Source organism: Sus scrofa, chromosome 7, assembly GCF_000003025.6.
Source record: "Sus scrofa isolate TJ Tabasco breed Duroc chromosome 7, Sscrofa11.1, whole genome shotgun sequence".
In the NCBI taxonomy this organism is placed as follows: Eukaryota; Metazoa; Chordata; class Mammalia; order Artiodactyla; family Suidae; genus Sus; species Sus scrofa.
The window spans coordinates 5,836,683-5,863,217 of record NC_010449.5 but is presented as its reverse complement, the minus strand read 5'-3'; the positions used below and the strand labels follow the sequence as shown (position 1 = coordinate 5,863,217).

At 38.9% G+C, this 26,535-nt stretch overlaps 1 long non-coding RNA gene across 3 annotated transcripts in view; it reads right to left on the bottom strand.

Annotated features, from left to right (window-relative positions):
- Positions 1–26,535, bottom strand: part of LOC106504312 — a 111,592-nt gene that overhangs the window by 16,944 nt on the left and 68,113 nt on the right. The window contains exons 1-2 of one of the 3 annotated variants that reach the window (XR_002346293.1): positions 13,940–16,586; positions 9,243–9,475 (exon numbers count right to left, since the gene is read on the bottom strand). The exons of 1 other annotated variant lie outside the window; for it this stretch is intronic. This is a non-coding gene — a long non-coding RNA (uncharacterized LOC106504312). Of the gene's footprint in view, positions 1–9,242; positions 10,146–13,939; positions 16,587–26,535 lie in introns of those variants that run through there. One more of the 3 variants, XR_002346292.1, reaches the window with a different exon arrangement.

The following is a 26,535-nucleotide window of genomic DNA, read 5'->3' as shown; positions in this document are numbered from 1 at the left end:
TGATAAAATTGTGTACTCACTTTGGATTGATATGAAACTCCTTAGAATTTCCATCTTCTCATCTATAATTCAGGATTAGAATATGTTTAGAGCCCCAAGAGCTATTAGCTTTTACAACTATAACCATGACTATAAATGCACTTTGTCAAAGAAATCCTCTCAATAATTGCAAAATATGAAAAGGACACTTATAACCCTTTTAAATCACCAGTGAGAAAAGTGACCTTAATAGTATTAAGACATACTATTTACAGGATGGTATGATTTAGATTAAGGGTCTGATAACTGTGGAGAGAATGGGAGAGTTCAATAAAATCCCTCCGTGACTAAATATTGCAATTTAATGAAATTATTATTATTTATATGCATTTAAATGGAATATTCTCAAAGATGCATATCTGAGGCATGCTTTCTCTGTGGCTGTGGTCTCCTGGTGCCCACATAGAATTGAGAATTGAAGATGTGGCCATTGATTAATGTAATGAATCCTTTTAAGGGAATGGATTATATGTGAATAGAATTAAACTTAAATAAAAATCAAATAATTGAGATATTGGACACAGTGTATATAGGAGTTTATTTCATTTATATTTGAAAAAGAATTCTGAATATTCTCATTGTGAATATCTAACTTCAAATTCCCTAAAAATGCAACTATTTAATAGAAATTTTAAAAAGAGAGAAATTTTGTAGCCCGAATTTCCATTTCAAATGATGTGGAGTATACTGAAAGAATGTACTGGGCTGATTGAAATGGCCAATGGTATGGCATCTTTCCTTGATCCATAAAAAACACAGACAGAAAGACAGAGAAGAACAGAAGCTGCACCAATTGCACAAACTGAAAAGACAGTATGTAAAAAAAAAATTCAGAAAATGAGGTATTTATTTTAAAAACAGACTAAACACATATTTAAAGCATGACATCACGATAGAAACTGTCAGAAGCTAGGTCAGCTTCGCTGACAAAACAGATCATGTCACAGAATATCTGGCTTTAGAGAACATTTTGAATGCTTACCAAGGACACGAACCAACTTTAAAAATCCCATGGAGACATGCTTATGAGTAACAATAGCACGTCTTAATTTAACTGGAAATGGGGTTTAACCAGGTAATGATATTATGGGTCACACTCAAATGCTCCTGTTTGCTGAAGTTTAAAAAGAGACTGATTTTTTTACAGTGGGTACAGACCATAGATTCCACCTTGGGCTAGTATACCTCCTGGGTGCTTGGTTTCTGATAGAGAAAACAGGGTTATCAAATTACTAACCCATCACTTACTCTTAGGGGGAACAGGTAAAAAGTCCTTAGGGAAATCCTATTAATGGGCAAGAGGTGTTCCAGAATTTAGGTGTGTGCTGGGAAGACGAGGAGAATGCAGCAACCCTCTTCATTTCCTATAACAGCAGTGTGGTCTGATGAGGTATTTTTAAACTTTGAACAGCAGAGCCATAAACTCTACCTTCTAAAACAAGTGTATTCAATGGAAAATCCATTTATTTTTCTTAAAACATAATACCTTTACATATATGGGTATCATAAAAAGTTGATATTGGGGTGTTCGGTACATGCTTTTTGATAAAGGGACTGCTTAGAGTCAGGTAAAAAGAATTTCTTTCTGGAGAGCAAGACAAATTCTTCTCTTGGGAGAAGATGAGAGTCTGTTAAATCTCAGATAAAATGAAGTCCACCCCAAGTCCTATCCGCGATACAGTACAGAAAGAAAAAAAGAAAGACGTCTGTTGGGCAAGAGAAGTGACATAACGAAAAACTAATAAAAATGGGAAAAAATGTAAACGTTTACAACTTTCTCTTAAAACTGCTTACTCAGGCTTATTCGTTCCATTAGCAAAAAAGGAACAAAGACCGCGATCTTGTCATCTGTCTAACATGAGTGCTCATTAGCATATCATTAGCATGCGGCAAAGTTTACATCTTCCTCCTCTAAGCACATGGCTCGGATGGGCATTCAGCGTGCCAGCAATCTGTTCTGAAATTGCGCGTATTTCGTTTTATGTATTTAGTATTCCCGAACTGTTCGTTCCTGAAATATTCTCCTCCAGCAACACTTGAACATACAACTCCCCTCCCGTTGACTTTGGAAGAAAGTCTGCCTCCTTAAATCCCTCCGCTAAGGACACACAATGAAATGCCTCGTTAAGAACCTTAATTTAAAGCAGCCCACAGTTCTGTATGTCAGAGGTAATAATTACCTTCTTTAATGAGCCTGACTTTTCCCTGTGATGAGTAAGCCTCTCCCTGCCTTGTTTATAGAAACTCTGGATTTATTTCTGGCTTTCTTCAAGTGCTCTTATTTTTAAAAAATTAGCATGATGCCTGTCTTCCTGGGGTCAAATTCTGCCTACTCTATACTCAAACCATGTGCTGTTTCAGCTCTGTTAAGGCCAATTACGCACATATTCCTGGGACATGCAGGGGCCTCTAGAAGTCACAGACTCTATATCCCAGCTTCGAAGCAGAGCCACAGATAAACTATGTCAGGATGACGAGGGTCTACTTTATGATTTAAAATAATTTCCGTATGAACTCTATATATATCAAAATGTCCCAGCAAATCTAAGCAATAAATTGAAAGGCTCTTGAACAAATTGATTTTATAGATATCTACTATAATCTTAAGAATTTAAGATATATTTTTGTAGTCCGAGGAGGGCTTTTAGTCATGCCCAAGCGTATGTGAAATTACTGAACAACTTGCTTTAATTCTAATTTTAAGTGTTCTTGGTTTTCTGTATGTAATTAGATCTTTTCCCCATTCTATCAGCTAATCCTAACATTCTGCCCAAACTTTATCTGCAGTTGATACAAAATAAATAAGAATTTTTATTTGTATTCATTTATTTTCTTAGTTTTCAGATGCGGAGTTTAAATCCCATAAAACAATCCCTTTGCTTTACGGATGGGAAACAAATAAAAAGACAAAGTGATTTGTCTCAAGTGATATGATATGGATGTGACAGAAGCAGCACTTGAACCAAGATATTTAGCATTTGGTATTTGTATCCCAAACTCTCCGGTCTACCAAAATCTGCCCTTTGTTGCCATGAGAAGAGAAAGCCAATTATTCTTCCTGATGTGTTTGTGAGACATATGCCATCAGGTCAGGTTCACTTAAAAGTGTAAGGATTTTCCAATTTGAAATTGGGAGCCAGTGCCATAAATTTCTCACTTCTTCTACCCCATGCTCGGTCAGACCCAGAGTCATAGAGTTTTGGAGCTGGAGGAAACTTGAGAGAGCATGTGAGTGGATGTGTTATGGAGGGGAAGGCATCTCACTGGACCTGAACTTGAACAACACAGAGAAACCTAAGACACAGGCATGTCCATGTCACTCTGAGTCTAGACCATCATGGCTGTCACCCGTTCCCATCACAGCTCTCTTCTGACCATAACGTAGACTTCAAGGCTTGACACTTAGAAGTGTAGACTTGTCAAATAAGAAGGAAAGTCTCAAATGCGACAAAAATTTGCAATAAAGTGACCCTTAGTCTGGGCAAGTGCCTGTGGACAAAGTCCGCTACGATGCACTTTCGTTTTATCCTTTAGGGTTATTCTTTGTATTTCACCACAAGAACGCTCCTACATGGAAAGAAAGTTTGTTCTTTAAGCCTCTGGAATTGACACCTTCCTTTGCAATCTTTCCCCTGGTTCTTTCACACAGCATTCTATCAGTTTCCAGGAGGGCACTGATGTGTTTAGTTGTATTAGAAGTTGCAACAACATGTTTAAATCTCGTGGGGGTCTCTCTTTTAACATTTTAAATTCAATACAGAAATTAGGACTATTCGCGCTTGAAAACATCTCGTTCTCAAATCCATTTACTTCCATTTCCCAGGTCAAATGAAATGTTAAGTGAAAGAAAACCTGATGGAAGGGTCTGTGTTTCTAGAATCAACATTAGGCACAGGTAATCTGACTGTATCTTTAGAGCTTATGTACTGAGAGGGCTAGGATTTTATAAAGCCTCCAAAACATTCAGCCAAAGCTGTATTATGTGGAGTAACGCTACCATTCCAAATGCAACTAACATTAGAAATGTCCAATTGGGAAGTTCCTTTCATGGCTCAGTGGTTAACGAACCCAACTAGGATCCATGAGGATGTGGGTTTGATTCCTGGCCTTGCTCAGTGGGTTGAAGATCTGATGTTGCCATGAGCTATGGTGTAGGTTGCGGTTGAGGCTCAGATTCCACTTTGCTGGGGTACAGACCAGCAGCCGGGGCTCAGATTAGACCCCTAGCCTGGAAACTTGCATATGCCTTGGATGCAGCCCTAAAAAGCAAAAAAAAAAAAAAAAAAAAAAAAAAGAAAGAAAGAAAGAAATGTTCAATTGTGCAAGATAGTCATTTTATTAGCATATCACATAGGCTGCTCAGAAAAATAAGTAACTAGATTAGCAGAATATTAAATATTGAGTCGGACCATCACTGCCTGACAAAAAGAAAGGACTCTTCCACATTTTAGGAATTACTACCTCATTCAACAATTAACACTAACATTCAATGAGTTTTGCTCTTTTTTATCACCTTGTTTTGGCAGGTGGAAGAACAAATGAATGATTCGCTCTAACACAGACCTGAATGTATTAGAACTGCATGTGAAAGCCGGTTCTGTTGCTTCCAGTCCTAACACCCTAAGAAGTTTTCTAAGCCTCAGTTTCTTCATCCATAGATTGGAGATAAGAACCTAATGGGAGTCCCGTCTTGGCACAGCAGAAACGAATCCGACTAGGAACCAGGAGGTGGCGGGTTTGATCGCTGGCCTTGCTCAGAGGGTTAAGGATCTGGCATTGCCGTGAGCTGTGGTGTAGGCTGAAGATGCGGTTCAGATCCTGCATTGCTGTGGCTGTGGTGTAGGCTGGCAGCAACAGCTGTTTCAACTCCTAGCCTGGGAACCTCCATATGCCACAGGTGTGGCCCTAAAAGGACAAAAGGAAAGAAGGAAGGAAGGAAGGAAGGAAGGAAGGAAGAAAGAAAGAAAGGAAGGAAGGAAGGAAGGAAGGAAGGAAGAAAGGAAGGAGAGAGAAAGAGGGAGAGAAAGAGAGAGAGAGAGAACCTAATGAACAAGCAAGACTGCCCTGCAGAACGAATGAAGTAATTGATATAAAATGGCCAAACAGTATTTGACATGTGCTCTAAACTGTTTCTGAAAGCCATGATGAATTTTAAAACGAGGGGTAATATCTATAATCTGAGCGGTGAACTTTGTTTTCCAACAACAGCATGTTTCTAAGTCTAAAGAAAAAGGTTCAAACCTCATGGTTTCTTCTCTGCATATGCGTTTTGAAGGTAGCAAAGCCAAGCTGTATAAATCCCTGCAGAGATTTTTTCCCCCCTGGTTTTTTAGCCTATTTTATCTGAGATATCTAGTTGAACTGTCATAACATTGGGTTACAGACAGAACTTAAATAACTCTGAAATATGTACACCAAATTGCAATCCTAACCACTACGTCAGAATCAGGCAATATCAAAGTGCTTGAAATATGCATTGCAACACCTGGCTTCAGTTCAGCAGGACATCACTATAATTAGATAATAATTTATTACCTAATAAATTATTAGGTAGTCCCAAGCACCTGTTCTTGGGTGAAAATTGGTGGTCATCTTCAGTGCCCACATGTGACTGCCTAGCATCTCAAACATACCTATTCTTCCAGAGAAACAGCAACAAAAGCCTCAGTTAAAAACAATACATAGGTAGTTCCTATTGTGGTTCAGTGGTAATGAACCCGACTAGTATCCATGAGGATGCGGGTTCAATCCCCGGCCCCACTCAGTGGGTTAAGGATCCAGCGTTGCTGTGAGCTGGGGTGTAGGTCACAGACGTGGCTTGGATCCCACATTGCTGTGGCTGTGGTGTAGGCCAGCAGCTACAGCTCCGATTCCATCCCTAGCCTGGGAACCTCCATATGCCAAGGGTGCAGACCTAAAAAGACAAGTATAGATAGATAGATAGATAGATAGATAGATAGATAGATAGATAGATAGATAGATAGATAAAGATTTTGATATTTACTAAAACAACAATAAATTTCGAAAACTTGAGCTGCAGTACTTGACTTCTGATAGAAGGTGTGCCCAGGGGCAGTTACTTTTGAAGTTGTTAATCCCTTTTGGCAAAACCAGCTCCTGAAAAGCCAGTAAACTTCATTACACATTAAGATTTAGCAGCTATGTAATTAGAGAGCTTCCAACATTTTCAGAAAATGTGTGCTGGACAGAACTAGTAGTATATCTATTCTCCCAAGTGAATTCATATACTCAATGCAACGGATTTATTTTCTAGAACTTGATAATGTCAGCTTAATATTTATATGAAAGAGCTAAAATGCCAACAATTCTATTTTGAAGAAGAAAGTGGTAAGGGATTTGTCCGATCAGATATAACATGTTCTAGAAGAAGGAGGAGGAAGAGAAAAAAAATTTTTAATCTTTTGGGGCTATGAAAATGTGAATTGGTGCAGGCCTATGGAAACAGACCAAAGGAACAGAACAAGGAGCCCAGGAATATTTACATGGACTATATGGCTGAGGATTTGGAATATAAAAAGCATCTTTACAAATCTATAGGAAAAAAAAAAAACAGCAACGATTGAAACATTTCAACCTCTCTCACTGCAAGTGAAATGAAGATTAAAAACACAAGCATCTACCTTTGCACACTCATCAGGGTGACCAGTGTGAAGCGTTGTTTTAAAGTGTTAGAGAGGATGCGGAGAAACAGGAGGACTTGGCCATGGCTAGAAAAGCTGCAGAGAAGTGTGTCCCACCCAGGTGCGGGAGAAGGTCAAGGGGAGGACAGGTGACCCCTGAGCTGGACCCAGGCAAGCAGAAGCTCCGTTCTCCTTCCTCTGCCCTTGGAATGTCATTCTGTCCACAGTTTCCCACTAAGAGCAGCCTGGAGAGAGTCATGCTTGGCTGAGATCCTCTGGGCTGGCTCCCCATTAAGTTCTCTATATAAACTCTCAGGGTTCTGGCAGCAGGTGCCAAGATCTTATTTGCCTTGCTGTCATTCAAGACAAGCCTGGCAGGTGAGACCTCTTGCTTACTAGCCCTGCCACCTACAGGTGGCAGCTCCCTGTCTCTTTCGCTGATGTCTCCTTGCCCTCCCAATACAGGGACCAGTTTAAGAACGTCACCCGGAGAACCCCGGAGATTTCGAACCCACACCAGAATCAAGACTTCCACACTCAGGGAAAGCGCACCCACGTGGATTTAAGAAAACATACCCAGGAAAGAGTCTCTGGATTATTGGCTGTAACTGGAGGACTTGCTCGGAAGGAGACTGCCTGCCCTGCAGTGTGAGTACCAGCACTCACTCGCTCTCACAATGCAGGCAAGCAGCCAACCTCTGTGCTGTAGTGTCCCCATGAGTTAAACAACTTCCGTGAGTTACTGTGAGGGTTCAAGGCATTCACACAGAGAAAGCATGTCATCTTCCACCTGTAAGTGTTTCCTATAATGTGTAACTATACGTATTTAACCTATCCTGTTGGGTTTTTTGGTTTTTTTACCCACACCAGTTTATGCACAGAAAGTGACAGAAAATGAATATAGTTATACAGCAGAACCTCGTTATCCCATGTTGCACTAGGTCACATGGAAAAAACTAGTTTTCTATCCTTCCAACTTCGATTCAGCTGCAGAAAACTTTTTTCAACAAAAGCTTAAGCAGAAGCAGGTAACAGTCCAGGATAAACCCCATCTTTCAGAAGTCAACGTGACACGGTTAATCTACATCAGGTCCCCCAGATATTAAGGGCAGAGAGAAATAAGTACCATGAAAGAAAACCAGATGTACCAGTTCCTAAACCTACGAACTGGAGCGACTGGGGGATGAGTTTCACTTTTTTGGAAAGGAAATACTCTCACTTTTCAAAAAAATAATAGTTCCCTTACTTAATTTAATATGGGATTTAGTTTACAAAATGCACACACACACACACACACACACACACACACACACACAATTGCCAGAACCTTTTAGAAAATGTACAACTCAATGAGGATATTTTTTTTCTTTGAACTGTTTCTTTTATAATAGTAAGAAGATCAGAAAATTTTGAAATATTAAAAGTACAGAGACAGAATAAAAATTCATTTCTCTAAACTTTCTATATTCTGATATTCTTCCTGTCATTACACACACAACACACACACACACACACACACACACACACACACACACACACACACGTATACATTCATGCATACTTATGCTACTTTAAATGCACCTGAGATTGCAGTATTCATTACATATGTATAGGACCAGTTTTTTCTTTACTCTTTATTTTTAACAGTATATTAAAATCTTTTTGTGTAGACTGTGTATATTATATGGTAGAATTCTGAATTTTTATTCATGTGTGCATCCAGTTATCCCAATATTATTTATTAAACAATTTTCCCACTGATTCAAAATGCCATTTTTATCATAGTCATGGTCCCTCTCTGGATCTAGTCCATTCTATTGATCTATTTTTTCATTTTCATGCCAAAACCACATAATCTTATTTCCTGTAGTTTTATATTATATCTTGGTAGCTGTAGGAAAGTTTCCTCTCATTCCTCTTTTAAAAATGTTCTTGACTATTTCTATGCTTTCTTTCTTCCATATAATCTTTATAATTTACTTATAAAGTTCCATAAAGTATATTTTGGAGATTTAGATTGGCATTTCTTTAAATTTATTGATTTATTTGTAAAAGCGGGATATTTTCAATATCCCAAGATATTCTGTAAGAGGAAAAAAGTGGATTAGAAAATATATATACCTTTCCTGAATATTGAATGTCAAAGAAAAGTAATTTTCTAAAGATAGATAAGTAAAGGTACCCATTTTTATTGCGAAATAGGAGGGAAAGAGTAAAATGAAAAATAAAAGCACAAACAGCATAATGCATTACAGTTGAGCAGATTTGATTTTAAGGAAAGTCTCTTTTGCCCTGTCTGGACCAAAAATGTTCTCATCTATTAAATAAGAAAGTCAGACAGGATGAGGTCTAAGACCTTTCAGACTCTATATTCTAGCTTGCTCTTACCCTAGGCAGGACAAAATCATGAGCCAAACCAAGGCACTAAAGAGTGGTCAAGACAAACTGTGTGCCTGTCTAGGCTCACAACTTCTTTGGGAGGACAAATAACTTTTCGGCCCTCCATACAGCTGCGGACTGGCCAGCCAACATAAAGCAAGGTGTGGTCAATCTGATACTCACTTCAGAGAACTGAGGCTCAGCGGGGTTGAGCAGATTTTCCAAGATCACACAGCTGGCAAGAGGCAGAATGGCATTTTCCTATTAGAGGTGTGAGTCCAAAGCTGATTTTCTTTCCACTGTGAGGAGTCATTCTGAGTGCTTGGTGAAGGAATAGCTGAATAAATGGATGGATGGATAGATGGATGGATGAAGAGATTGATGAAATGACCACATTTCAGCGATATGTCTCCTCACTTTCAAAACAGAGAGAGACATTTGTTGAGAAAAAGAAAGTAGACCTTGCTTTAAAATGTGCCCTTTCCTCTTCATCATAACTAGCTTTTAGAAAAACTGCTTTATAAAAGCAGTGATAAAAATGGACTTAAACTGACTTTAAGCTGTAAGGGATAAAGACAATGAGAGAAGCCATTCTGTGCTCCATGATATCCGAGAACTTGGCCTGGGAAATAAGTGTTATCAGTATGTTCTATTTTTCTAATTAGAATCTATTTTTCTGCCTGTCTTATTTACCATAAACCATGCATGGTATCTTCTGAAAATCCATGCAGGACAGAAGAAATATACTCATAGGAATAGTTTCTATTTATTGTAGGTATCACGTGTCAAGTGTTGTTCTGAGTTTTATGAACATATATGTGAACTCATCAATCCTCATAAAAACATAAACTTTTTATTTACTCTTATTTTATGGGTGAAAAAAAACTGAGGAACAGAGATCAGGGAATCAAAATTGTTTGCCGTCAGCCACACATGTAGACAGAATGTATGTTGGAATGCAAGAAGAGAAGGGAATTGGAGGGACTGGGCATCTGGGGTTAATAGATGCAAACTATTGCATTTGGAGTTGGTAAAAGCAATGGGATCCTGCTGTAGAGCTTGGGAACTATATCTAGTCCCTTGTGATGGAACATGATGGAGGATAGTATGAAAAAAAGAATATATATATTTTTTTGGGGGGGGTGGTGTGTGTGTATGTGACTGGGTCACTTTGCTGTGCAGTAGAAAATTGACAGTACACTGTGAACCAACTATAATGGAAAAATAAAAATCTTTAAAATAAATTTAAAAAAAAAGAACTGCAGGCAGCCTTCCACGGATACCTGAGTTCATTAAAGTATCTTTCACCAGGGGAAGCGAAATGGCTTTGGGGTTGTAAGAGGATGGTGATGGTGAAAGAGAAGGTGACACCACACTAGCTGGCGAGCACCCGCCTACCCTCCTTGAATATGTTAACTCATAACAGCCCGATGGTGGTCGACTTCTTTTAACAGGCTTCACATGCTGTGTGACTCGGGGGCCAGGTAATTATCACGACTGAGTTTCTGATTCTAGACAGGAGTGGTAACACATAACGCAGAGTTAGTCTAAAGTGTAAAATGGGAGAGGACATTCCCATGGTGACTCAGCAGGCTGCGACTCTGCCTAGGACCCACGTGGCTCTGAGCTATTCTCACATCACTCTGGGTGGGTCATAGGGCCTTTGGCAGGGTTTACGTATGTGTGCAGTTTGGTTCATAAATTCTTCCACATCATGGAGTAGGTGTAAGGATAGGTACATGTTTTAAAAATGTCTTGGGAACTTCCATCTTTCAATCAGTCTACCTCCATTTGGATAGAGGCGGTCAGCCCTGCTCTGCCCAGCTCTTTCACAGGCATTCTAATCACTCATTCCATCTACTCAACATCAACAGCCCATCACTTGACACTACTACACCTGAGTACAACTCTGGACCAAAAAATGTGTGACGTTGGCCAGGACATCTGTCTAATTGTTCAGTGGCTCCTGGAATGGCTTAGAGAGGGCACAGTATGATGACACCGAACTATGCTTCACGTACTGCACATCCGAGAAACTGCAGAAAAGGCCCTAAGTTTGACAATGTAGTCAATGCTTGCAGGTGACAGGACCAGGTATGTAACCCTCAGCAAGCCACCCAAGTGAGCCTGTGACATCCTGCAACTCACTCCATCTCTCTGAGGCTTCATTACCTTGTCTGTAAAAAGTCACTTGTTGTATAAGGTAAGTAAGATTTCTTCCAACTCTGAAATGCGAGGACTCCTGGTCTGGCTTGAGCCTAATTGATAGCAGTTCATGATGTAAATGTAACATAATCCTCATTTTATAGCAAAATTGCTCGCAAATTTACAAGTACAGGTTTATGTTTGGGAAGGAAATTTCATGGAGTGGGTGTGTTGAGGTTCATATTATCTTATCCTATGTATTGGAGAGAAACTATGGAAATGATTAAGAAGGAGGTAAATGTGATTAGAAAGATTGGATTTTGTGGGTCTGAATCTGAACTTGAATACATTGATGCTCTTAAATATTCAGACCCATGAAATTTCTCTTTTACCTGAGGACACTGAAAATATTGTGAAGAAGGGTAAAAACTGCAAACTTTATCAAACACTTACAAGGTAGATGCTTTCAAACAGATTATCTTTTTTTATTTTTATTTTTTGCTTTTTAGGGCCCACTGCTGCATGCAGAAGTTGCCGGGCTGCAGCTGCCAGCCTACGCCACAGTCATAGCCATGCAGGATCCCAGCCGCATCTGTGACCTATGACACAGCAAGTGGCAACACCAGATCCTTAACCCACTGAGCAAGACCAAGATCCCACATCCTCATGGATATTAGTTGGGTTCTTAACCAGCTGAGCCACAATGGGAACTCCTCACGTGACTTTAAAACACAGTAATGTGACGGTACATTCCTAGTTGGAAAGATCCGATGGACAAAAGTAATCACGAAAAAACTCCTGAATGTTCACAGCAATCCCAGTGGGGGTTGTAGACATGATACTGCTATCCTAAGATTATTGTGCATGAATTACATAATAAAGCAAATCTGTGTTGGCATTATTGTAAACTGGAATTTTCATCATGAGTTGGAGATGTAATATTGAAGGCAGCAAGTAAAAATCTTGGGGTCCTGAATTTGACTTACTTGGAAAATATGAGTATTAATTTATTGTACATTTTACCTTTTTTGTTTCTCTAGCACCATCCACTGAAAATGCCGAGAAACCCTCTCAAACACCATGGAAATAAACACCACTAGTGCTCCGATTACTGCACCCAGATACTATTTCCCACTAAAGGAAACCAATGCTCTCTGTAGACATGACTGATGCCAAGCCTGGAAAATGAAATATGTATAAGATGTGCCTGAAACATCTTATTATACCACAAAGCAAAAAGCTATCAAAGACCTTTAAGGTTGTATCAAAAGGACCCAGAGTAATCTGAAGAGATTCCCCAACCAGCTATGGATGAGTATTTGATGCATCCATAAGAAAAATAATTGCAATCTAATTGCCATTGATTTAATGTGTTGCAAAACACATCGAATATATATTTAGATCGATGAGTTCATAAAAACAAAACTAAAATGAACTCCTACCTTTGGAGGATGTTAGGAAACCAACTTGTTATTTAGAAGACTAGTCAATAAAGAAAAAGAAATACAAAAAATATACAAATGTGTTCTTTAAAAACGATTAACAATGAAAAAGGATACATTTCCTTTTTAAACATGTAAATCAAACACAGTAAAATTTGATGTGTGACAAGAATTTGCAGTTACCAAACTCTCGCACCTTGCAATTCACACTCTATTTCAGTCTTTTAAATTTAAAAATGTGTGTGTGTGTGTATATATGTGCATATATATATATATAAAATGTATAACTGATTCACTTTATTGTACACCTGAAACTAACACATTGTAAACCAACTATACTCCAATACATTTTTTAAAAAATAAAAATAAAAGATATAAATAAATTAAAAAATGTAAGAATGAATAACTTCAAGTGATCACACCCAATGACCATGTGAGAAGTAAAGTAACCTGCATTCTGGGTATTCCAGAACGTGATCGCATTACCGGACTGTCCCCAGCTGCACTCAAAGTTCTAATGAATCCCAGTCCTTATGAAATTATCCTTGAAATGGAAACATTTCACCCAGTCCTTGTGTGTCAAGGCCAACTGTCAAACTGGATTTCTCTAAGCCAACTTCCACAGAGAAGAACACGTTTACTAAAGGATAGGTAATAAAAATGTGCAATTTGAAGCTTACATAATTGTTATTAAAATTCAACAGGAACTGCAGCAATTTTTATAAATTAGTCCCATTGAAGAATTTGTTCTCAGAGATACTAGAATCAGTGGCCTCGTTAATAAGAAAAAGTGTGCCAGCTTTTATTTCGTTACATTGCTTTTTTTAAAATTTCCCCAACACATTATTTTTTTTCTACTGTACAGCATGGTGACCCAGTTACACATATATGAATACATTCTTTTTTCTTCCATTATCATGCTCCATCATAAGTGACTAGACATAGTTCTCAGTGCTACACAGCAGGATCTCATCACTAATCCATTCCGAAGGCAATAGTTTGTATCTATGAACCCCAAGCTCCCAATCCACCCCCACTCCCTCCGCCTCCCCCTTGGCAACCACAAGCCTATTCTCCAAGTCCATGATTTTCTTTTCTATGGAAAGGTTCATTTGTGCTTTTTAACTCCTTTTTAGATTCAAATGATGGCAAGCAAGGCACCCTTTATTGCCTGGACCTAGAGCAGGTCACTGCCACAGCCTCTGCCCCCACGCCCCATGCTGCAGGTGCCACTGCATCTGGTCAACTGACTCCTATATCACGGGAGACTACCAGACATTATCCACCTCTTACCTGAGGTAGAGAAAACCATCTAAAAGGCATTTCTTGCAAAAATATAAAATTTGAATCTGATGGAGCCTCCAAATCCAACCACCAATTTGTAGGACTCATAGGTTCAGAACCTGCCAAATGACACGACAAGACAAAATCAGCACAATCCAGGCTGTGGGAAACTCCATGTAACAAACATACAGGTTTTTCAACAAATACGTTACAGACACAGAGAGAGGAAGAGACCAAAGAGAAACATCAACTAATTGCAAAGGATGATCTCATCCGAATCTTGACTCAAACCCTCTTAAAAAATTATCCGAGACAGCTGGGAAAATGTGAACATCAACTGGATATCTTGTGGTTCTTAAAGCATTCCTGTTAATTTTAAAGTGTGGGAATGACGTTGTTATGTTTCATGAGAGTTCTATTTTCCTGATAAATACTAGACATGATTTAATATCTGGGATTTGTTTCAAAATACTCCGACAGGGAGGCAAGGGATGGAGGTAGAGGTGAAACAAGGGTGGCCAGGATCTGTGACTGCTGAAGTTGAGTGTGGCATGAATGGGAGCTCATTATTCTGTTCTTTCTCCTTTTGCATATATTTTCCCCTAATAAGATGGCCAACGTATTTTCCAAAGATCACCAGACCTATGGGGGTTTGGATGCAGTGCAATTTGATTTTCTTTCCTGGGAAGTGGAAGAGAAGTTAATTAAAGAAAGGAGAAAAGGTCATTGTTGGAAGAAGACCCCAGAGTCTTCCTCTGGATTCAAGCGAAGATGGAGCCAACGCGCAGTCGGGGGATCAGCCTGGCACGTCCACTTCTTTGCAGAAATGGGCGAGGAGAAAAGGGGGACATTGAGGATCCCGCACAGGTGTTTGCGGGGGGAGGGGGGGGACAGAAGGGACGTGGGAGGCTTGAAGGCCTTGATCAATCACTCAGCACTTTGTTTTTGGGAAAAAAAAAGAGAGAGAGAGTGAGGTAAAGGACGGGAGAAGCTGCCAGATGATCTACAAGTCTCTTCATCCAATTCGATCAGAGCTGAGTCTCCAACAGTCAGTGGCAGAGAAGAGAACTCACGCCTTTTGAATTTCAGACTTTCTGGTAGTCATGAATTTGAAGGCCGGTAACTTCCGGTGTAAACGACACCATTTTTTCCTCCTGTTTCTCACAATACCTAGAAATCCTGTTTTTCTCAATATCCTCTAAGAATCACCTTTTCAAGATTCAAAATTCCTCCACTGATCTGTTAATGATTTCTGTTTACTATTAGGTAATAACATGAATTTATTGTTTTATTTGGAGAGATGATAGGAATCAGGCTTCATGGCTGTTGATAACGCATGAAACAGAAGGCCATTCTTATAATAAATTCTAGCAAATTCTGATGGATATTTATTTACGGGTAGCAGAAGCTGGTAAGGTTGGTTGTGCGGCAGAAATGCGAGCCCTGAAACATAGCCCTTTAGCTGCAAACATCTGAGAACAAATGAAATATAGTTATCATGTGGCAATATCCAGGGTGCCTGAAGCAAAGCTCATTGGGAAGTTGGCCTGACGGACATGAGAATTCTGAATTCATTGCTTTCCACCTACAGCAGCCACAGGAAGTGCGGGAAAGGCAAGGCTATTTCTGCTCTACTGAATATGCGTTTTGTAGCACTTCACCCCGGGAAACAGAGTATTTACAGAGCCTGACACTTCGGTCAGACATCCATTGAAACATCACCTTGCATCACATCTCTTGAATTGAACAGGAGAAGGAAATTAAAAAAGGTTCAATGATCTGAATTCTTTGGAGATGGCACAGTCCTTTGCAAGTCTAGAGTAGAACAAATTATTCCAGAAGACTTCCCAAAGCAGCTGCTTCCCATTAAAGACTGTCAAATAACGCCCAACTTTCTTTGATCTGAATGAATTCTCTATAGTTGTTTGGTAACTGTTAGCATGTCTCTCCTTGACTTCCACCTCTTTCTATTTTATTCTTTATTTCTATTTTACTCTTTCTATATATATGAATATATGATATTTTATAAATGGATAAAAGCCAATGAGTGGTTTAGTAACTGGAAAAAAATGATAAAGACACGAGACATTACATAGCAAGAAATGAAAATATCATGTCCTGGGCGGCTAAAGTCTTCTCTCTCTGACAATTTGTGGTTTATTAAAGACAAACACGTAAAAACTGTATCTGATGGTTTCTGATACTGTCCCTAAGAGTAACAATAATGATTCTGAAATCTTGGAAGAAATGGATTAAGACTATAGGGAAACAGCTGAGTATATAATGAAAATAAATGCAGTACTCTGTGAGAAAGAGAAATGGAAAGGTTATAGACATAGAAAAAAAAAAAGAAAAAATGAAAAGGCTGAAATTACACAGACAAGGTGGATTATCTTTTTACCCTAAGAAAAAAAATAAATCAGTAAAAATATTTTCATTGGTGGTGCCAAACGTATACTTATTATATACTAAGTTTATTTTAAGACTTTTGCTATAATTAACATACCTAATTTGTGTATCATGGCTACAGAATAATAACAGTACCTTTTGTTGTATATTTTACTTCATTTTATTTTATTTTTTGCTTTTTAGGGCCACCCTTGTGGCATATGGAGGTTCCCAGGTTAGATGTCAAATTGGAGCTACAGCTGCCAGCCTACACCACAGCCACAGCAATGCAGAATCCGAGCTATGCCTGCAACCTACACCACAGCTCATGGCAACACCGGATCCTTAACCCACTGAGTAAGGCCAGGGATCAAACTCGCAACCTCATGGTTCCTAGTTGGATTTGTTTCCGCTGCACCACAACGGGGACTCCTTGTTATATATTTTATACATGCCACTCTTTAACAGTTATGGTCAGTTAAATATTTTATTGTTCCATCTAATATCATTTTTCTGCAACCAGTTGCTTAAAAATCATATAAATCAATGAGGACTACATTAATAGCCCATAATAATATCTTGCATCAAAGGCATACCTAAGAATAAGGAAACTCTGCCTTGGAACTGCACTTTTCAAAAGTGATTAAAAGATATGACCTGTTTAAACCTTTCAACAGGTTTTCATCTTAAGTCCTTCTAACGAGTTAATTTTTGGGGGGGGAGGATAAATTTCTGTTTCAAGTGAACTCGGCACAGTAACATTCTCTGGACACGCGCTTCTACATTATCGGTATGCCAGGATAAGTTATAAACATCACAAATCTAATTCATTTTTTGGTCAAGGGTTGTAGTAAAATAGTAAAATATGATAGAACCGCACATGAGCCACTTGTGGAACAGACAGAGAGTCCAGTCACATATCCAGAACCACGTTCTGCTTTGTCCAAGAATCATAACAAAGGATGCTATCACGCCTGCCTTGCTATCAATCACTTCACCTAAAAGGACTTGATTCTTTGCCATATGTCCCCAGGTGACTTCCTAATGGCACCTAATACTCACAAGAGAGTCACTATTCTATAAGATCACTCCTTCTTCTGTGTTCTGGCAGACCTGCTGGAAACGACAGGTACAAAAGAAGTTACTATCAATACTCTAATCAATTCCAACTAAAAACACATTTATTTTCCCTCTCCCCAACACTGATTTATTTTCCAGTAGCTCCAAATGCAGACTAAACTTAACTTTAAACTGACCATTGAGTTCCGAATAACCCATTTAGCTTAGCCTTGGGAGGCTGTAAAGGATTTCACTTAATTAATGATTATGAATCACTCTTAGATCCTTAGATGGAAGAAGCACACTGGATTATTACTATCATTACAAAATTGTAAGTGTAACATTGCATTAATTATGGTTTTACATAGACTATAATTATAAGACATTTAACTCTGGAGATAATTTCAATGTTGGCAGGCCTCTTAATTTGTGAAATCAAGCAAAACTGTTGTTGCTAGAAAATGCTATGGACTTTAGCAATCTATGGCACCCCTGATTCCATATAAATCCCTAATTTCTTTTAAATCAAGGCTATGGGAGTTTCTGTTGTGGCTCAGCAGGTTAAGAACCTGACACCATCTGTGAGGACAAGGGTTTGATCCCTGGCCTCGCTCAGTGGGCTGAGGATCTGGCATTGCCCCGAGCTGTGGCATAGGCCATGGATGTGGCTCAGATCCAGCACTGCTGTGGCACAGGCTGGCAGCTGCAGCTCTGATTTGATCCCTAGTGTGGAAACTTCCATATGCTGCAGGTGTGGCCCTAAAAAAAAGAAGAGAAGACCTTTTTTCTGCTATAGGATGTACTATTCAACAAGCATTTTTCCTCGAAATTTCTTCTCTCAGCTATTCAGTGGGTTCTGTCATTGAAAGGAACTCAAGGATTCAAAACCACCTCACTGGTTTTACATCTTTGGCTGGTGCTATTTACATGCTTCTCATACTTGAAATTAACAGTGTTGTTTTATTTTGCCTACAGAGTCATTGGCAACAACACATACTGTAAGTGGTTCAGAACTAAACTATTACCATCGTATGGAAATACCTGCTGACCCACTAGAGTGAAGATATCTTCTCTTCTAACTTTATTGATGAAAATCCTTCTGTAGATTTTCATTCCAGTAGAAGAGCATTAATGTAAAAAAAGATTTTAACCTTGGGACCCAATCCATCTTCAACCTCTGGTGCTTCTTCATTTCACCGCTTCCTCAACCTCACTCACACAGGTGTGCAAGCATGTACACACACATGCACACACACTACAGCATTTAAGAACATAGCATGGCCATGTCTCTTGGTTACCCATGAACTTCCTCCATCCTTAGTCTCTTTTAGAAGAGTTTCTTTATATGTTGTTCAAATACCTTTTGCAAAAATTTCCTCAATATCCTACGAAGAATCCATTCATCGTTCTACTAAAAGGTACAGTTTATACCTTTGTTAAGCATTTATTAATTAATATTACACTTATTTTTCATTATCTTTGGGTCTACATCCACTATTAATTTAGGAGGGCTTGAGGAACAAGACAAAGAGGTTAAAAACTAACATTTTCAGGTATCTATCCAACTTCGAAATAAGTAGCATTTTCCCTGTTTTTCTGGGGTAAAACTGAGGGATGTAAAGGTCCAGAAATAACCAAGTCCATACAGCTAGTAAGTAGCAGAGTCAAAGTCTTGAATCCGTGACCATTTGACTCCAAAGCCTAGGCCCTTCCACTCTGCCAGCAAGACTGTATCTGTCCCATTTTGAACCACAAGTCCCTTGGATGAGGCCTGGAAGATATGTTTACTCAATCAACAAATACATAGGTGAATAAATAAAACTCCCAGGACAGGAACTGACTACCAAACAGCTCTCCGGGAACAAGGTAAAATCACCACAGTGGCGCCTGTCTCCAGGCTCTGCCTTTTATCAGCCCCAGCCCCGCCCTGAGGGACAGCATTCAGATGGCACGCATCTCTAGCAATGATCCACGCCAGGGATTTGCCAGGGTGTGGGCTTTTAGCGGACACGGTGGTGGGAGAGGAGGGGTATGGCTACTCAAGCCGATGCCATTTTGGCAGCATTCCATGTTGGTTTCCCCTTCTTCCAAAACTCGTATTTTGTACATATTCCATCATTTTATAGTACTTTTAGAGGCAACCTGATATAATGAAAAGAAAGTAGATAGTGATACTCCGATCCTAGCTCTGCCTCTCACGGGCTGAATGGCCTCGGGCAGGGTGCTTGTCACCTCTATGTGCCCTTGTGCAAAATGAGATGAGGAGTACACATGTCAGAAAGCATTTGGGAGAATTACAGGAGAAATGTATGAAAATCCTTCCTTGAACATGAACTTCCACCCTGGTGATCTTAAGAACATCCTTGGGTGTGCCTAACACTTCAGATCATGCCATAGTGTCACCTGGGTCTGTTTCCTACTGCAGGTCACGTGCTGGGCCTGAGCTAATTCAGTAGCATGATCGAAAATGCCTGCCACAGATAGGGCTTGGAAAAGACAGCACCGTTATTAAAGATAGAGAGCAAAAAGAAGCCTGGCCAGGATAGATGTGCTTCATTTGTTTCAACAGACTTGATTCTCAATACAGAGTCTATGTTAGACCAATAACTTTTACCTAAAGAAGCAAAAGGCAGTTTAAATGAAGAAGCCCCAAATGAAAGCACTGCTCATCACGTTACCCTTCCCCTAGGGAGACTCCACACCCATCCTTAGAATTCAGTTCTTGATCTTGTCGATTAAGCAAAACTATAAATCTTCCAGATGCAAAAAGTTGTGGTTCAGCATTCCTTTCTTGGGCCCCCAACACCCCAAAGCCAGGCTACCCTAGCTTACGTGTTGCTTTCTCCACTTGCTCTTTATGCATTCAAATTGACAAATGCCCTTGTACGTTATTTTTAACCCGCCCATATCTAATGCATCAGTATCTCGTTATGTTTCCTGTGATTTCATTGCTCGCGATGCTAGTATCAGCAGCACAGAATTGCCAAAGCACTAAGCAGCCCAATTTTTCTTTAATTTCTCAGAAAATTGACAGTTTTATGAACTGTCTCTTTACCTATGCCCCATAAACATGTCAGGCTGTGGAAAACCATTCTAATTAAATCCCAGGGGGGATCACAATAGAAGATTATAGCTTCTTGGCAGGTTATTAAAAAACAGTTGTTCGTATATACACAAGTGTGTGTTCTGGAGCCTAGCATGTGACAGAACAGTCAAAGAATTAACTGCCACTAGCAGCTTCAGCTCAAAATGACTGAAGAGAAATGGACAAGGTAAGTGGCAGGATGTGCCTGCTCCTTCAGCCCTTGACTCCTACATCTTTTGTGTGTTTCCGTCCATTGCCAGATAGTTTAGAAAGCTAAACTATCACCTGGACAGTATATACCTGCTAGAGGAAATTTATGCAACTTGCTATCTTTCCATTGAGTAACTTCAGGTACTAGGATTCTCTGAAATCCATAGACTCATGCTGATGGAAGAAATAAATAAAATAAGGAGAGGTTTTCCTCTTACACTCAGACCAGAAACACTTGGCGTTTGGGAAGTCAAATTGAAGAAAAAAATAATCATTCTTGTTCATGAAAATATTTTCCTGCATTTGCATCCTTGCCAAATGAACTCCGCATTCTAACTGGACAGGGAAATATTTCAGCCTCTTCGGAGACAGCCATCTCTCAGAAGATTAAGTCAAAATTCCTAGTGTCAAGAAGGATAATCTGTGAAGTTCTCTACGGGATGGATGTATGATTTATAGGAATGAGTATAATGTTTAATGACTTAGTTAAATTAGGGATTCTATACCAGCTGAACAGTGATTCTGGCTGATATTAAAGATATTACGAGTCATTGAAGGGAGATCCTGAAAGTGCACCTTCCCTCTTTCCAGTGAAAAGCAGACTCGTGGGTAAGACACCGCATTCCTGAGGTCAATTTATATACTAAGTTTCTAATAAGGTTGGATCTCTTTTTTTTTTCTTTCATGGCCATAAGTGTACTACAGTTTCTAGCAACTATTTTAAAAAAATGCATGCCTATGATCTGTGGGGGAAGTGAATAAGAAAGTATGGCTGCCTCATGCAAATTCACCATCCCCACCACAAAATCAGCCCAAAGTGCTTCTCCTAAAAATAAGGAGCAATGAGTGAAAACTTGAAAAATGAAAATCTCACTCTATTTCCCCTGGCATCTGAGCCAATTGCCAACCAACCCTACTAAAATAAACTGTATCTACTCATAAATTGGATCCTCTGGCATAACAAACACAGCAGAATCTTAGAAACCAAATGAGAAAAGAGTCCCCAATGCTTGGAAACTTAAATTGGTTTGGGTTATGTTTTTCTGTTTGCTGTTTTTTTTTTTTCTTCTTCTGTCTCTTTCCAAAATTATTTCCTCTTGCTTCCATCTTTGTATCATTCCCCACCTCGTTTTTCAGAATCCTTTCCTTCTGCCTATAAACATGTTCGACTCTCCTGTAACCTCATAAAAACTCTTCTCTTGATCCTATTTCATCCTGAAGCTACTTTCTCTTCCTGTCACTAAAAATTTCTTGCAAAAGTACTCAGCTCTGCTAATTCCAGATTGTCTCATGAGCTTATTTATTGCAGACGTCCCCACCACCACTTCTAGGACAGTGCTTAAGAGCCACAAGCTCCTATTGAGAAGTGGCATTAAAAGACAACTAAAGAATTTCCTGTCACGTTACCTGGCAACAATATGTCTCAGCTCTTGATATTTATTAGCCGATCCACTCCTTGCCCTGGGACCCTGCCCATGTGTTCCCTGTCTATAGCTCTTGATCATCTGTTGATATCTTGAATCTAGCCTTTGGTGGCTGCACATACCTAGTTCCCAACCCTCCCATGATAAACCCTCCACGATGCATCTGGGAGGTCCTATTTGGCTACAAGGATTTCCAGACTTCAGTCTCTTAATCCAAGGAACACCCATTCCTGGTATTCCTCATGTTTGAGAAATCCCACTTATGTTGTGTACCCTTCATTGACCACACAACTGCAAAACAAAATGCCTTTTCCCGATTCTTCCATCTAATAGTTCAGTTGAGTGCTGTCTCCTCCTTGAGAACGTCTCATTTCTTAGTCCACATACTACCAACCTTCATGCTCCGAACTCTAGGCAGCCTCTCTCTCAGTCCCCTTCAACAAATCCTTATAGTCTTCCTTCTCCTTAAACGATAAGACCTATACAAGATCAATAAGCCATCTTGTTCTCTCTCTGTACAATCTCTTCAATCAATATCCCTTCTATGGGTGGATTGCCAACTCAATATCAAAAACTGTCACATCTCTCTTTTCCTTCCTTAGCTTTTTTGGGTTTTTTTTTGTTTTGTTTTGTTTTTGCTGCCCTTGGCAGCATGTGGAAGTTCCTGGGCCAGGGATTGAACTCATGCCACAGCAGTGACCTGAGCCTCTGTGGCTTCGACTTAAGTTTCCAGTTGTCCTCTGGACATTTATATTTAGATACCTGTCTACCTTGATGTGTCCCAAATGTTAGGGTTCTCACAAGTCCAACTGTTTCTCCTGACCTTACCATACACATTAAAGACTATATTCCCAGACTCCAAAGGTCATTAACACTTTTGACTCCTAATTTTTGCTGAGCTCCTGTATTCAATCGGTATCTGAGTACTGTGGATTTTATTTCTAGACCATCCCTGCATCTATTCAATATTGCCCAGTCCTGCTACAGTTGTCATAAGCTTTCATCACATTAATTTTAACAGCTTGTAATTAATTTCTTTGCAGTTTCTTCTCATCAAACATACCATTTTTAAATCTGCCTTTTTAAAATTCAATTGCAATCAAGTCATCCATCTGTTTAAAAATGTTAAATGATAATGATGAGACGATTCATCATTGCCTACAGTTTTTAGAACCAATTCCCCACAACCCGCCATCTTCGGTATACTCACTCTCCACTTCTTCGGGAGGCCCACAGAAGCATTTCCCGACTCAACGTCTCCCTCAACATTTATAAGGGGCTTTGCTCATGTCTTTTATTCTGCCTTCCAAAACTTTTTCTCAGTATCTCAGACTCTTTTTTAAATGTTGCCTGTTATGATTTCAAGGCTAAGGCAGGACATATTTAAGGTATGCCAAGTTGTTTTGTTAAGAAGTAAGGAAGCCATGGAGTTCCCTTCATGGCTCAGTGGTTAACCCACCCAATTAGGATCCATGAGGATCCCTGGCCTCGCTCAGCTGGGTAAGGATCTGGCATTGCCATGAGCTGGGATGTAGGTCGCAGACACAGCTCAGACCCCACGTTGCTGTGGCTGTGGCGTAGGCCAGTAGCTGCAGCTCCAGTTCCACCCCTAGCCTGGGAACCTCACATGCTGCAGGTGTGGCCCTAAAAAGGCAAGGAAGCCATGAAAGAATAATTGAGTAATGAAGGGAGCCAGTGAAGGGTCTCCACAGGCACAATTAGGGCTCCAGACAGTCAAAAAAAGGATAACACCTGAAATGGGTTGCAACACCAATACATGAACATTTGAGTTTATAAGAACATCCTTAAATTTTGTAAGAAAGTGCTCTCCATCCTTTAAGGTCCATTACTAATGTTAAGTTGTCCATATATCACTTTTTTGGGGTCACACTCTTGGCATATGGAAGTTCCTGGGCCAGGGACTGAATCTGAGCCACAGCTGAGACCTATGCCACAACTGCAGCAACACCAGGTCCTTAACCCACTGCACCACAGCAGGAACTCCCATGTATCACTTTTTGATTCCCTTCAAAGGACTTGGTTAACTGCCTTTTTTGAATCCCTATAGCATTCCAGTTTTACTACTGGCATTCTATTTTTTTCCTAAGATATATATATAGATAGATATTATATATCTAATAATATAGAAGCTATACTATCCATGAAATCACTTTTAGATGTCAAGACTTCATTTCAAATTTATGTAAATGTCCTTGAGTGATAAATGGCCATTCTTTGATACCAAGAATTCTAGAAAGAATCAACACCTTAGAAGACCAAAAAATTTTAAGTATTCTTTTTTATTTTCACTATTTTAAAGTTAATTTTATTCAATGTACAATGTATATGAAAATTTATGTATTATTATTTTGTCTATTACCTCAAGTGCTTTGGCAAGTAATGTTACTGTAAAAAAGGAGAATAACCTATTAGTAACCTGTTAGATTATAACCATCAATATCAATTTTATTGCTGCCCAGTAAAGTTGGTTATGGGTTAACTATATGTAACAAACCACTATTGACAATTATAAATAATGTACCAATAACAGAAAAACAAAATAATTTTAAATATTTCAAGAAACTAAGCGTCTTCCATCTGGCCTACTATTGGAAAAATAATAAATCAAAAGTTATCTGATTATTTTCTTTCCATTACTATCCCAAGAAAAATTATAAAGCATTTCCAGCACTTCACTTTTCCTTGATTCTACTTATCCAAATACAAAATAAACTCCCCTTCCTGACATTGTTGTGTCATTACCAGAGTTGCTTTAAGTAATTAAAGAAATACATCTGAAAATCTCAAATAACAGAACAATAAATTTATGCCGACTCCAGTAGCAAAGTGAAGTGGGAATGTAGGTAAAAGACTGGATTAGTCACTGTTCAAAAGACAATTTAATCTCCATGATAAGAATAATCCATATCAGCACTGTCCATAAAACATTCAGTGATGAAGAAAATGCTCCTTACACCTGCACTGCCCAATACGAAAGTCACTAGACGTGTGGGACTAGTGCCACTTGGTAAGTAGTTAAAATGGCCAAAGAACTTAATTTTTATTCTATTTAAACTTAATTAATTAAATTGTCCCATGTGACTAATTACAATATAGACAGTACAAATCTAAATAACTGCTTCCACCCTTGACTTCTAATTATTAATTAGTGTGAACATTTTCAGTAACAAATGCACACAAGCAAAAAGCACAAATAGACCATTCACAATGGAAAATATAACTACTAATAATTATTGACTATCCGTATGTGCTAAACACTATCCTAGGGTCTTTTCAAATGTTATCTGATGTAACACTTGGAAGATCCACATGACATAGATGCCATATATACTTAGATTTTGCAAAGCAGGAAGAAAACCACAGAGAAGTTAAGCAACTTCCTCAAAAATACCATCATATATACTTAGATTTTACAAAGCAGGAAGAAAACCACAGAGAAGTTAAGTAACTTCCTCAAAAATACCATCTAGTATTGGCAGTCAGGATTTGAACTCAAGTGGTCTGATGCCACAGCTGATGAAACTGTAATTTTACTACACTCGTCAGTGTAAAACCACCTACCTTGGTTAGTAATCAAAGAGTCATAGCGAATTAAAATAAAGAAGGTTATAAATGTCATTCATTAAATTAGCAAACACTTAAAAGGTTAAAGAGCCCAATAAATAACCTTATTATTATTGCAGGTAGAAGAATGAAATGGCCAAGTAATCTAATTTGGCAATAAGAACTAAGAATAACAATAATAACTTTTACCAGTTTCCCATTTCTGGGAATTTATTCTACAGTAAAGAAATTCCATATATACTTAAAATACACACAGATATTCATAGGCTGCCATTATTTCACCAATAGGCAAAAGTTGATATAATATAGGTTTAAATTAATAGCTTAATGATTGACTATGATACCTAGTAGAATATTAAACACCTAATTAAACTGTTTAAGTGATAACATGGAAAAGTTTATGATGTAAACTCCTATGTTAGGTAAAAATTAGAAAATAAAATCTATTAATATGGTATAAGACAACTTTAAGAAGAAATTATGACACGAAATTATGATAACTGAGTTGTAGAATAAGAGACAAAGTGTTTTTCCTCTATTTTCCAAATTTTGGCCACAGACATGGGATTTGAGGAGAGTAAGTTATTTAGGTTGAAGCTATCAGTGAAAAATATCACACCTGTTACTCAAGTGCAACCAACCGAGGATTTTTTAAAACACAGAATCCCAGGTCCCACCCAGGAATTATTGAATCAGCATAACAAGACCCCAGGTGACTTTTATGCACATTAAAGTTTGAGAAGCCCAGATAAAACATGCTACAGGTAATGAACATTTGCTGCTTCTTGGAAATCTATCCTCCAGGCTATAATAACTCACCAAGGATTGAAGTCAACCCCCCTCAATTATCAAGG